We start from the raw sequence: 12415 nt of genomic DNA on the forward strand, positions 1-12415 counted from the left end.
CTTGGAGAGGTCATAGGTAGGAAGCCCTAGAATCGCATTTGAACCCAGATCATTCTAATTCTAGAACCTCTGATCTCAACTGCTTTCTTGAAAATAGTATGGCTCATTTTTGACTGGAAATAGTGGAATGGAGAGATGTTAGGGACTGATGGACAGCATTTCTGTAACTCTACTAGTTGTTAGGAAGATGCACAACTTTTAATTTTTTATTTCTCTAATTAGTATAGTCTCAGTATACTTAAAAAATATTAGTATTAACCAAAAACATATCATTCAAGGGAAAAAATGCAGATTTGAAAATAGGTTCTCTGAAGACTGTTGCATTGGTAGGTGTTATGGACTGAATGTCTGTGTCCCCCCACCAAATTCATATGCTGAAGTCCTAATCCCCAGCGTGATGGTATTTGGAGGTGGGGCTTTTGAGAGGTCATTAGATTTAGATGAGGTCATGATGGTGGGGCCCCATGATGGGATTGGTGGCTTTACAAGAAGAGAAAAAAGACACCAAAGCTCTTTCTTGACATACACACTCTAAGGAATGGCCATGGGAGGAATAGTGAAGAAGTAGCTATCTATAGAATGACTTCACCAAGAACTGAATATGCCAGCACCTTGGTCTTGGACTTCCTAGCCTCTAGAACTGTGAGAAGATAGATGTCTGTTAGGTATCCCCCCCGATCTGTATTATTTTGTTGCAGCAGCCCAAATGGATCAAATTAGTAGTTGATATCTGCACCTGGTGTAGACATGCTCCTCATGTGTGTGTTCATGAACTAGATCCTCATAGTCAGGAGGATGTTCATCATATTTTGAGACCCTTCGCTCCCCATCTGAGGTTTGGGTGTTCTTTTTCTTATTGACATTTATGAATAATTTATGCAAAAATGACTTCCGTAGATCCTTCTAGGAAAAATATATGAGTTGCCTTATAACCCTACAACAAAGAAGATGTTGGGTGCTACCTGCTGTCTATAGCTCCAAGATGAATGAACAGGGAGAAATATAGGCGGTTCTACGGAGGGAAGAGGGCTAGGATCTATACAACCCATGGACTGCCTGCCTCACTGCTTGCTCTGTCTTTGATGGCCTGAGGGAAACACACCAAGGGGACTGCAGCTGCAATCCCTCTGAACATGCACCAGATCCCCAGGAGACCACCCAGCTTGAGTCTGGTGTGTGTTCAGAGGGACTGCAGCTGCGGTGCCTTGAGGTGGAGAAACACATCCTCTAGAAACAGACAAGTGGAACGCTGTGGCTTGGGAGGGGAGCATCAGCATGCCTCAGACTTCCTTAGTAACCAGGCCCCCCTTGGGATGGGGGGGCCCACTGCTTCCCAACTGGAGCTGGCCCATGAAATCTTCAAGCAGAAGGAATCTGCAAAGGGCTTTTAGTAGAGGGCTTCTCTGTCCCTTAGGTACCTGTGTTTCCCCTGGAAATTTTGTGAAAGGGGAGATTCTTATTCAGCAGGTCGAGGACAGGACCTCTGAGTCTGCATCTTCGACTGGCTCCCCGGTGAAGCTGATGGTTCTGTCTGGGGACCACACTTTGAATGCCAACGAGTTACTCTATCCCTCTGTGTCAAGGTAGGCTGAATTTCAGTGACCATCTCAGCCAAATAAAAACCCACACTGCTGCAGAGAAGGAAATTGTCCTGTTTAGCAGCTCTCTGACCTTTTAGAATTTCCTACTCGGCCAGGCCAAGTCCCTTCATTCAAGTGGATGGAGGCCATTTTGTCAAGCTCTGTTCTTGCTAGAGATGGAAATCCAAAGGAGCCCTCTCTCATATCACAATCCTCGGTTATTTAAAGACTACTAAGTCAGATCTATTTTTAAAAGCACTGCTTCTCCCTCCGTTCTTACACCTGCATTATCCCGAGTGGTTAGGAGGAGGGAAACTATGGGGGCACGGTTGTCAGAGGAATTGGCAGTTGGGAGTATCGTGGGGCTGCTCATCCAGCCAGCGTGTCCTCACACACCCAGATACTATCTATCCTCCATTCTCTATAATAAAGGAGAGGGTGGAGTTATGAAAGTTAAAATCTGAAGAGAAAAATGAAAATCTCGGTTTAACTTTTAGCCTCATCGCTTATGAACTTGATCATATTGTTCACAGGTCACAAGTGATCTAGTCCAGCCAAAGACCTTTTCTCTCCCCCACCCCCCCACCCCGGCTTTGTATTTCTCCCCTTGAGAGACTTGGAAGCAAGGATTCAGTCATCTACCCCAGCCACACAAAGGAGCCCGAATAATCCACATCGTGAATGAGAGTCAGTAGGTTGTATTTTAAGTACCCAACAATCTGCGGTAGATGCTAAACCTCTTCTGCCCCTGTTTTGATTCCCCTGATTTCTGTCCTCTTTCTGTCCCAGGAAGTTCTGCCAACAGCTTTTTGCAACTTTGTGTAACTTTAAATCAATGTATTTCCTCTCTTGGGGGCACCTGTATTTTTAGACTCTACTCTCTGAGTAAGGGATGAGAAAAATCCTTTGTTACAGAGGCTAACAGTCTCCTAGTGACAGGTTATGTTGTGCACCTGCCTGGATGGCATAGTGGGGCTCCTGCACACATTGCCTACGGTAAAGACGCCTTGGCCACTTCAGGTTCACACTGATCTCCTGGGTGGGGCGGTGGGGGGACACAGACTCTTCCAGTAGAATGTGAGGCTTCCAGCAGAGCCTGCACAATTTCAGGTTTCCAGAGAGCAAGAGTATCCAGAAGTCTACTGTTACCCTGGCTCCACCCTCTGCAGAACATCCTTCGTCATTTCAAGAAGGTAAAATGAGACAGGCAGAGCGGGGGACGAGATGGCAACTTCTGGTTTATTCTGACAGCCAGTGTGTAGGGTGCTCTGTGTGGGGAATATGACTCACCAGCCTTGGTCATGACTCCAGGCCCAGGATTCACAAGTGTTCCAAAATTAGCCACCAACCTTGTACACCCACAGAGTAGTAAGACACTTCCCATTGAAAACAATCAATGGGTAAATACATGGAGAAAGAGAAGGTTAAAAGAGCTGTGGATTATTGTAGTTCTTTTGGTTAGTCTAAAGCATTTTCCTAGAGAGTATAGTCTTCTCTGCTTCACCATTTGTTACCTATTCATCCACCCATTCAAAAAGTTTTTACTGAACACCTCCCCTAATGCCTAGCACTGTTGCGGGTCCGAGGGAGGCAGCAATAATAAGGCAATCCTTTCTCTCGTGGAGATCACAGTACAAAGGGGAAACCTTGGCAGAATGACCTAATCTCTTATAGTTTCTTCACCTGCAAAATGGGAATAATAATGTACTGATTCATTGGAGAAGGTGTGTAAACAAATCATCAGAGTGCCTGACACTTAGCAGACATTTATCTAATGCTGGCTGTTAGCTTCCGTTGAGAAACAACTGACATGTGATTAAGATCATCCGTGTCCTGGGGCACCTGGGTGGTTCAGTGGTTGAGCGTCTGCCTTTGGCTCTGGTCGTGATCTCTGGGTCCTGGGATCAAGTCCCGCATCAGGGACTCACCACAGGAAGCCTGCTTCTCCCTCTGCTTATGTCTCTGCTTCTCTCTGTGTCTCTCATGAATGAATAAATAAAATCCTAAAAAAAAAAAAAAAAAAAGATAGTCCGTGTTCTGATGTGCCATAGTCCAAATCTCCCCGCTGGGAGCCCAGGGCCTCACAATGCCATAGCTGTGGCCCCACTGTGGATGGGACTCAGCTTTGCTGAGCTCAACATAAGCCTCCAGTCCACTGAACCAACCTCCTCCTCATTCTCTCTGAAAAGTGCTGGGTAATCAATTAGTGCTTGCTGCTGGTAATAGCAACAATGATGATAAGAATCTGTAAAGTATAACTCAATTTTATAGTCACCATTCATTTCCTCTTCAGTGTGGGAACCTCCCAATCAGATGACTGCACGTGAGAATAAAGTCTTACAATGCCAAGGTGTGTCACTGGTTATGTTCCCCCAGCCAGAAAGGGGAAAGTGGGATTGCAAAACCAGTGTCACCTGCCCTCAGCTGATAAGCCCTACTGCCTTCCAGGCCTGCAGGGTCTCTAGGTCTCACTTCTTTTCCCCGGGTGGTCAGGTGTCTGGGAGTCTGCAGGCACTGATAGTTTCTGGTTTGAGTGTTCGCATAAAACCGTGCACAGGTATCTGTTAATACAATTTCATGGTATTACCATGATGTATTTGTGAATTTTGTAATAGAGTCTATCATTTCTGTGTTCCTGGTGACCTTCCCAGACCTCCCTCTGATTTGGAAAAGGTGGGTTAGACCCTTTGGCCTTCCCCAGTGAGGACCTGGCCGCCGCTGGTGGCGGTGGTAGGAATTGACAGGCAAAGCCAAGTCTCCAGAGGCATCTGTCCCTTCAGCCTCCTTTATCCAATTCCAGGCAAGCGCCTGAAATAACTCTGCCACTAGCCAGTTCCTCAGTCTCTTTAACAAGGGGGCAAGTCTTCTTCCTCAGGGAGAAATGGTTTCGACATACAATGAGAAGCAACGGTTGCTTTAAATAGCCTTAACAAGGGGCATCAGATCACCACTAAGGTTCCCTCCAGTTCTGTGATTCTAGAATCTTAATGATCATGAGCCAGACACAGTTTGAAAGGAGACTGAAAAAACTCAGTGGGGAGAGAAAAAAAAGTTAGATGGCTTAGAACATGAGCGTGGAGAGTGAGAGCAGCTTTGAAATTTTTCCACTTGGAGTTGTGGCTGCGTTTCGAGCCAGTTTTCGGCTCTGCTGGGTTCTCCTTCCTAAAAGGCACGCCACTGTGGGACTTCAATCGGCCCACCCAGCTAGCTCGCTGGTATGCCCTGAAACCAGCAAAGAACCAGGCAGTCAGAGGTGTGGCTCCTTTGCCGTGCCTCATGCTACTCCCAGCACACCCGACCTGCAGTCGGTGGTGCTCTGGGGTCTCCAGGGGCTTCCTTCCCAAGGCCACTGAGCGGTCTCCAGTCCTTTTACCTGGTCTTGTCTGTGTTGAGGTGCCACACAGCCAGACAAGCCTGGTGGCAAAAATCCAGCCCCTGTGACTTATGTGACCTGAACATGTTTCACCTCTCTGGCCTTCAATTTTCTCCTCCATAAAATGGGCCCATGCTAACCTACGAGCTATTACGAGTTCCCGTGAGAATTAGACGTGCACATGCATACAAGGCCATACTTCACTGTCAATCAAAAAGCTTTAGGAGTAGCGATGAAGTACGTGCCCAGATGGGCCCCTGGGTGGCTATGGGAACTTAGGGAAGTTACTTGACTTCTCTGTGCCTCAGTTTCCTTGCCTGTGAAATGGAGATAATAGTACTGTCTACTCCAATGACTTGGGGTTAATGGTTATTAAATGAGCAAACACATGTAAGATGCTTAGGATAGTAATTGGCAGATGGTATGAGTGTGTGTTAGCTATTACTATTATTGTTATTAGTACTACACAGCACACCCAGCCTAATGCTGGCACAGGGAAGTGCTCAATAATCCCTGACACCTTTATACTAAACTTGCTGCCTGTCCTTGGAATTCCTGACTTTCTAGTCGCCCGGCTCAGCTGAGCCTCTCTCCAGCTAATATGAATCCAGGGCTTCAGGGGCTGCTCAGCAATCGGACATTAAAGGCCCACATTTGGTGGCCTGCCTCCATGGGTGAGCAGGTGGGGCTGGAGACCAAAGAGGTGGGAAGGACCAGCAGTACTCCAAGAGTAAACTAATAATAGCAGGATATTTGAAGTCCCCAGTGTGTCCTTGCCGACATCGGTGACCTGGAAGCCTCCTGAGATTCCTGAGACTGTAGGTAGGGCAAACCGTACTAGCAGAGCCATAATCATAATGGCATCTGCTGTGTACCAGGCACGCTTCTAAAGGCTCTGACATCTATTACCTCATGTAGTTTTCAGAGGAACCTTTAGTAGTAGGCCTTGTCGTCCTTACTGTCACATGAGGAAACCCAGGAACAGGAAGACTAAGTAGCCTAAGATCGCACAGGTAAGAAGTACAGAGCCAGGATCCGAACTTATGACTCTTAGGCTCTCAGGCTCCAGAGACCACAGCTTTATCCTCCTTGCTACGCTACCTGGAGTCAGGGAGGGGGAACCCTGGGAATCATGCAGGAAGAGATTTCTTCTTCCCCCAGGTGGTAGGAAACCCACTGGTTACTTCAGTGCATGGGGTTTTACCCCACAGATCCATCCCCGTGCCTGCCCCTCCTACGGAGGTCACCTGCCTGTCATGCATTCAACACCCGGAGGGAGAATCTGCTCAGTTAGCTCAGCACCACCCAGGAAAGGAATCCCTCTCCAGGTCACAGGACTCCTGCCTAGGCCCCTCATAGGCTTTTGGCTAGCCTCCAGATGGCTGCCTTTGCAGAGGAGAGGATGCCAGTCCAATCAGTTGTGACCAGGGTGGTGGGAGGTCATGTGGTACAGAGGAATTAAATGCTTCCCTGCAACCCGAAAGAGCTTGACTAAGACGGGAACCCACAAGGAAGAGTGTGGCTGCTTTGCATCCCTAATTATATTGAATTGTACTGTCTGTTCACTTAGAAGTCTTAAAATTAAAAAAAAGTAAAAAAAATTATACACACACACAAAGTGTATATATACATACATATATATGATTGTTTAATAATAATGAAAAATAAAACTATCCAGTCGTAGAAGATTGGTTGAATAAATTAAGATCCACCCAAACAGCAGATTGCTATACAGCTATTAAAATCAATAGCTGTATAGCTATTGAATAGCCTGGGTGGCTCAGCGGTTGAGCGTCTGATGCTACTCCCAGCAGACCCGACCTGCAGTCGGTGGTGCTCTGGGGTCTCCAGGGGCTTCCTTCCCAAGGCCACTGAGCGGTCTCCAGTCCTTTTACCTGGTCTTGTCTGTGTTGAGGTGCCACACAGCCAGACAAGCCTGGTGGCAAAAATCCAGCCCCTGTGACTTATGTGACCTGAACATGTTTCACTTCTCTGGCCTTCAATTTTCTCCTCCATAAAATGGGCCCACGCTAACCTACGAGCTATCTCGTAGGCTCAGGGTGTGATCCTGGAGTCCTGGGATCGAGTCCCACATGGAGCCTGCTTCTCCCTCTGCCTGTGTCTCTGCCTCTCTCTCTCTCTCTTTCTCACATGAATAAATAAATAAAACCTTTAAAAAGAAAAAATAAAATCAATGCTATGTAAGTGTATTTATTAACACAGAAAGATGTTTTCAATATGTCAAGACCAGCTTGAAAAACAAAATGGATATTCTGATCCTGTTTTCATAAAAAGCATATATATGTGTACAGAAAAATTTCTCATTTATACACACAAAATGTTGAGGCTATCTTTGATAGGAAGTATGATAACTTGAGTTCCTTCCTTTTTACTTACTTATATCTACATTTTCTATAGTGAACATGTGTTTCTTGCATAATAAACTCGGTATTTTAAAAATCTAATAGTATGTTGAAATAGCCTTAATTTTGTCAAAAGATCCATCTCTCCTTAAACTTGAGAAAACAAAATTTTCTGAATTTCTTGTTCTCTTTCATTTGTTCCTCCTGCTTTTGGTGGAAAGCAAACAGTATTCACTGTGGAGAATGACTCGAGGCCAGGAACTTGCCTTGAAGTAATGGCTTATGAGAGAGAGGGGGCAGTTTAGAGATTTATCTAACCCAATTCCTTATTTAGCAGATAAGGAAACTGGACCCACGGACTTAGCTAGTCTTCTAAGTGCCTAGTAGCAAAAGCTCAACTGCAATGCAGGTCCTCAGATGCCTAGCCCAGGGCATACTCTGCACCATCATGCCAGGCCATGACATCGGCCCTCTTGATGCTGAGAGGAGACTGAAGTCACTTATCATGGAGATGATGACTCTCAGTATAGGAAGAACTATTATGCTAACCACGATCAGTCACAGTTCTTCGGCTCTACAAAGAGGCAGACGTGGAAGTTGGGTTTAACTTAGTATAGATACCATGGTGAGAGTTAAGACACTGTGGTGGGTGATAGGAAGATAATTCTGGTACTTCCTTCTGGAAATCTCCTATCTGGAAAGGTTTTGTGTGATTGCACATGAAGGCAGAGGCCCGGACACAAGTCTGGTCCCCAGATTCCTTCCTCTTCTTCAGTAGCTAGGTCATAAATGCTGCTTGGGATATTTTCATTCCTCTTCCCAACACTCATCTTTCTGGAAAGTAGAATAGTGACAGTAAGTCCAGATCAGCATGGTATAAACATTGTTCTTAGCCCTTTGTGAAACCAGTTTTGAGAAGCTGCACTGATAATATTGGTTTGTCAACTTCCCTAGAGAATTCTTGGCATTAGCACTACCACATTCATCAAGATTTTTGGTTGCACACATCAAAAACCCCACTTGACCCAGTTGAGGCAAAAGAGGGACTGTATTAACTCATGGAATTCAAGGAAAGGTTGAGTATCTAAACTATGCAAAGATCAGGGATACATGGAGCTAGGCCTCAGGAATCATGAGAACCGAGGACGTCAGTCCCGGGCAGGCCTTGGTCTCTGCTTCTGGCCTCTGCTTCTCACACATGGTTGCTTCATCCTTTTTTCACTGCAACAGGCTGACTCCACTTCCCATGGCCATACTTCCACCTGACAGTCTCCATCACTAGGCACGAATGTTGCTGGGGATCTCTCACTTGTCCCAAGTTAAGAGATCCCTGTGGAAGGGCCAGTGCGGGTAAGCTATGACCAGGGCGCTGGGACATAGAAATACATGACAATTCCAACGGGAATGCAGTGTTTGTCCTGGAGGAAGAGTCCAGGAGACTAGGAGGTATTTGCTGAGACAAGGATATCCTCTTCCCCCTCCTTAGAGATAAGGGCTTGAGGAGAACAGCCTGAACAATGAGATGGGAGTGGAATCCTTAAGAAGCCGAAATAAAAACTCCCGAGAGGGGAATGTGCCTGGCTAGGGATATCCACCCTTACAATGATTGACATCTGGTGGAAAAAAACCTGGAGCAAATCTCTCCTTGATTGGGCCTCCAAAGAGAGCACCTGGCTGTCTTAGGGAATGAGACAAGTTTCAAGAACCGTGCCCCCCCACCCTTTCCCAACCCACTCTTAGAGAACTAAACCGTGGGGGTAACCATCCTGCCATTTTAACTATATTTATAAATCCCTGATCCTTTATGTAGGGCTTTTTTTCTATTCTGCGCTTAGCCCGAATGTTGCTATTTTCACAGAGGAAATCGGAGGAAAGAGGCTGTAATTATAGGTCAGACACCAGTTCCGGAAGCAGCCAAGGCAGCAGAGAGCCCATGGCTCCCTGCCCTCTTCCGGGCTGCACCCTGGACCTCTCCCCCCCTTTGCTCGGGCCTAGGGCAGCGCTCGTGCCTTTGTCCCCTTCTCGTCTCTTCCTTTGTTCACCAGCTCCACATATCACGGGACGGAAAGGGAAAGTTAGAAATAAAAGCCAGTGAATTAAAGCACCACGATGCTTGGACAGACCTGTCTCTTGGAGATAATTCAAATGGAAAAGAAAAGGGGGGAAAAAATAACACATACACACACACATTTCAGGTCATTGGCCTTTTTAAACAGACCGCCGGCAATATTTACTCCTCCCGAAATAGCACAGTCACATGAAATAAAACCGTGTTCGGTAAAGCCCGCAAAACAAAAGGACAATTTACAGGCTGGCACACTTACTGAGAGTCCTCTGTTTGCCAGCCCCGGATCAGGGCCTGCAGCTTCCTGACTCTCCTGGCCACCTTCTGCCCAAACCCTGCGGGACATTGGGGGGAGTGGGGTCAAGGTCACACTGCCTTGGAGACCCTCCTGGACATTTGTCCCCTCCAATAATTTGGGAAGGTGGCCGAAGGGTGGAGAGCAGGGCTGTGACAAGGATGTGGCGAATGTGGCCTCCATCATCGAACAGGTGCCTAGAAGTGCAGGTTGCAGACATCACAGGAACAGTGCCCCTCACCAACGGTGGCCCTCACCCTCCGGCATGGCCACCTCTGTCTCCCGTCCCTCCTTTGGCTCTGTCTTTTTTGTTGCCTACCTCCCCCCATCCTCTCTTGACTTTCCTTCATTTACCCCATACCCTTTTTTATATTCCCCCTTTGCCTTCTCTCCTTACCTCTTCGTTGTGCTGGGGCCCCCGGGGGACCTTTCCTGAGCAATCATGCTGTAGCCTGACGGGTCAGTGAGTGGACAGGCACAGGCCAGGTCTGGGCTTGTGGTGACCTCCCATGGGGGCTCAGACCTCACTGAGGTCTCAAGGAAAGCTTCTCAGCTTCACCCTTTGAAACTCTTCTCAGTTGCCCAAGATTCCTTTTACAAAGCCAAAAGCCATTTGAGAAAAAAAAAAAAAAATTCATTAGCTTGGTGAGTATGCTTCCCAAAGCCCCTTCACATTCGCTGATGTAATCTTTACATGGACCTCAGGGAGTGGGCAAAGCAGGGGAGGAAGCAGAAAAATAAGGAGGTTCAGTAACCGATCCCGAATCAGTCAGAGAACCCTGTTCTCTGCTCCCTGGGCTTCTGTGCACAGAGAAAAAAGAGGAAAATAAGAGCCATTCCAGTTGCCAGAGAGAGGCTCTTCTAGTATCCAGGGTGAGAGTTACAACATGAGCCTGAATCGCTGGCTTATCACATGTTGGACACTTGGTTGACAGTGGAGCTCATCACCTGGAACCTCACGAGGCCTCCTTCACGGGGGCTCCACGTTTCCTGCCCTTACATCACAGTCTAGCGGCTGTCACCTTCGTGTGTGTTCACTGCCAAAGCACGTCCAACGAGGCGCAAGGGGTTAGCCAGTGATGTGCATAACACATACTCCAATTTTTTCAAGTGTTTTGTGGTTGTGAAGAAAATTATCTTGAGGGCTCCAATGAAGTTTGTCTGCCAACTGATCAACCGATCAACCAATCTAGCTATCATCTAGCTATCAACAAATAGTTGCTGAGTCTCAGCATCATGCTACGTGATAGCATGTGTGAGGTTCTGATGTTTGTGGGGAAAGGAAACCTTGCCGAGCCCATGTGCTTTCACTTCTAACAGCCAGCACCTGTGTCTCTATGTCAAAGGGCTGTCCTCAGGCTGTCAGGATGTCCTTTGCCTGGGGACCCTGTGAGGTGAGGGCCTGGACCGTCCACACCCATGGAGTAGCCCTGGACCAGTGACTGACAGGACAGGGGCGTTGGTCCCCAGTGGGACTGAGCTTGTCACTTGATTTCATTCCCTGTTTGGCTTCCACATACTCCCCAGGCTACGTTGCCATACTCCTGATTTTTCCTGGAAACACACCCATAAAAACCACTCTCACCTCAATTCTTGTTTTAGGATGTGCTTGCTTTGTCTTGGGCTCCATCCCACGTTGATATCAAGGATCAGAGTAAACGAGAGAGATGAGGGAGGCAGACCAGGCTCTCCTTCCAGCACCACAGAAGCCTGTCAGTACAAGCTGTAGGTGGGATCTTCCTAAGGGCCAGCGCCCAGGCAGGGAGGGGAACCATGTTCCCAAGTCTGCACGGGGTACAGCCCCGGGGCGGGGGAGCCAAGGACTGATAGGAACTTAAGATCCTTTGACACCTAGGAGTTTCCAGGTTGAAGAATGCTAGAAGACAAAACCGAGACAAGAGAACATCTGCAAAGTGGCCAGAGATGACAGCCATGAGCATTTCTCCCAAGCAGCTTCCACGGAGCAGAAGTCCCTGGGCAGACCTGGGCCTGAGCATCTGGGAACTACCATCTGGGATGCCCAGAAAGAACTGAGAAAAGGAATGAAGTATTGAGACGTTGATACAACACGCATGAGCCCTGAAAACCCAAAGGAAAGAAGCCAGACAAAAAAGGCTACCTAGTGCACGGTTCCACTTACATGAAATGTGCAGAAATAGGCAAATCCAGGGAGATGGAAAGTAGATCAGCAGTTGCCAGGGGCTGGGGCAGGAGAGGAAGAGGAGTGACTGCTTCATGCACACAGTTTCTTTATCAGTGATGGCGATGTACTGGAATTAGTGGTGGATGATCGCAAAAACCTTATGTAAATACTAAAGTCCTATAAACTGTGCACTTTAAAGTGGTAAAATTTGGGATCCTGGGTGGCGCAGCGGTTTGGCGCCTGCCTTTGGCCCAGGGCGCGATCCTGGAGACCTGGGATCAAATCCCACGTCGGGCTCCCGGTGCATGGAGCCTGCTTCTCCCTCTGCCTATGTCTCTGCCTCTGTGTGTGTGTGTGTGTGTGTGTGTGTGTGTGTGACTATCATAAATCAATAAAAAAACAAAAATTTTTTTAAAATTTTTATTTATTTATGATAGTCACAGAGAGAGAGAGAGAGAGAGGCAGAGACATAGGCAGAGGGAGAAGCAGGCTCCATGCACCGGGAGCCCGATGTGGGATTCGATCCCGGGTCTCCAGGATCGCGCCCTGGGCCAAAGGCAGGCGCCAAACCGCTGCGCCACCCAGGGATCCCTAAA

At 47.5% G+C, this 12415-nt stretch overlaps 1 long non-coding RNA gene across 2 annotated transcripts in view; it reads right to left on the reverse strand.

The window, feature by feature from the left end:
* Nucleotides 1–6629: 6629 nt before the first annotated feature.
* Nucleotides 6630–12415, reverse strand: part of LOC111096623 — a 37291-nt gene continuing 31505 nt past the window's right edge. Inside the window, exons 2-4 of one of the 2 annotated variants that reach the window (XR_005361916.1) lie at nt 11262–11552; nt 10074–10267; nt 6630–8150 (exon numbers count right to left, since the gene is read on the reverse strand). This is a non-coding gene — a long non-coding RNA (uncharacterized LOC111096623). The remainder of the gene's footprint in view (nt 8151–10073; nt 10268–11261; nt 11553–12415) is intronic. The other variant, XR_005361917.1, reaches the window with a different exon arrangement.

The sequence above is a fragment of the Canis lupus genome, chromosome 7, assembly GCF_011100685.1.
Source record: "Canis lupus familiaris isolate Mischka breed German Shepherd chromosome 7, alternate assembly UU_Cfam_GSD_1.0, whole genome shotgun sequence".
Lineage (NCBI taxonomy): Eukaryota > Metazoa > Chordata > Mammalia > Carnivora > Canidae > Canis > Canis lupus.